We start from the raw sequence: 1,588 nt of genomic DNA, 5'->3' as shown, positions 1-1,588 counted from the left end.
TTAAATAAATTTTATTAGCAGGGTGAAGTTGCAGTACTATTTTTTTTTTCATTAACGAGTAGTACCCTGCACGTCTCTCCGCCTGAGAAAAATGACATGCAATCATTTGATTTTGTTAGTAATTTTCAACAAAAAAGCTCATTTTAAAATATGAACGTCATTTCTATAATTCAAACTAATATCTATTTAAAGGGGTCATATGATGCTGCTAAAAAGAACATTATTTGGTGTATTTGGTATAATGAAATGTGTTTATGTGGTTTAAAGTAAAAAAAAAACACATTATTTTCCACATACTGTACATTATTGTTTCTCCTCTATGCCCCGCCTTTCTGAAACGCGTCGATTTTTACAAAACTCATCGGTCTGAAAAAGCGAGGTGTGCTGTGATTGGCCAGCTATCCAATGCATTGTGATTGGCCGAATACCTCAAGCGTGAGATGGAAATGTTATGCCCCTCACATACTGTTGATGCCATGTCCGGCCGCAGCGACGACACAAACACATTAAAACCCATTACAAACGAGGCATTTGTTGCATCCAGTGGGGACATAATTACTGATTATAATGACTTATACGGTCTTTTTACGAGTTGCGTTGCATTGCAACGAATGCGTTGCATTGCCGCGTAAACATAAAACTCTGTCTGCATTTGTGATCAGAGAAATGACAAACAATAAGTGCTACTCTACACTGCCTAAAACTCGCGTTTGAATCATCAGTGGCAAATGAATTCGACGAATGAGCGGCAACCACATGTGACGGACCCCGGGCTGGATGGTCCGCTTTGTCCATGGTGAAAGTGGATGTATTCCCTCAGCGACCAGCACAGATCAGCTCTAGGCATGACGAAGCAGATATCGTCCTCTTTTGGAAGACCAAACAAAGTAGTTCCGCTTTCACAACGAAGCACACAGCGCCTTCACGACATGGCTGCAGAGTCAACAATACTACAGTGAGACTAAAAGTTACACCTTCTTTCTTTGCATGAACATTTGGGCGACGTTATGCAAATCTTCCCACATAGTGACGTAGGTATGTGGGGGCGTGTTAGAACGAGCCGTTTTAGGTAGGCGTGGTTGACTCTTAACTTTTATAAAGAATATCTCTTTGGATTTGAGACTTTAGTCTTTGCAACTTTACAGATCTTCTTCATGCACCAAGAGCTTGTAACACTCCAAAGAGAAAGGAAAGATTGAAATCGCATCATATGACCCCTTTTTAAGTATGTGGTTGTTGGTTAAAAATTAACATGAATGACAGCAAATAACATTGTCATTTATGGAAGACTGTTTCTACTGTTTCACAATTCAGGTTTTTGTGTGTGTGTGTGTCTCAGAACCACAAGATATAAACTCAGAATTGCGAGAAAAGAAATTCAGAAATGTAAGTCATAATTGTGAGATATAAATGTGCAATTCTGAAAAGAGAAGTCTTTTATTTTATTCCATGGTAAAAAAGAAAGAAAGAAAAAAAACAGAACTGAGAAATGCAAACTCAGAATTGCAAAGAAAATGTTTATATCTAATTTTACATCCCAATTTTGAGATAAAAAGTTACAATTAACTTTTTTGTTATTATTATTATT

Source organism: Sinocyclocheilus grahami, unplaced genomic scaffold, assembly GCF_001515645.1.
Source record: "Sinocyclocheilus grahami isolate Dianchi unplaced genomic scaffold, SAMN03320097.WGS_v1.1 scaffold253.1, whole genome shotgun sequence".
Lineage (NCBI taxonomy): Eukaryota > Metazoa > Chordata > Actinopteri > Cypriniformes > Cyprinidae > Sinocyclocheilus > Sinocyclocheilus grahami.
This window is presented reverse-complemented; position numbering follows the sequence as displayed.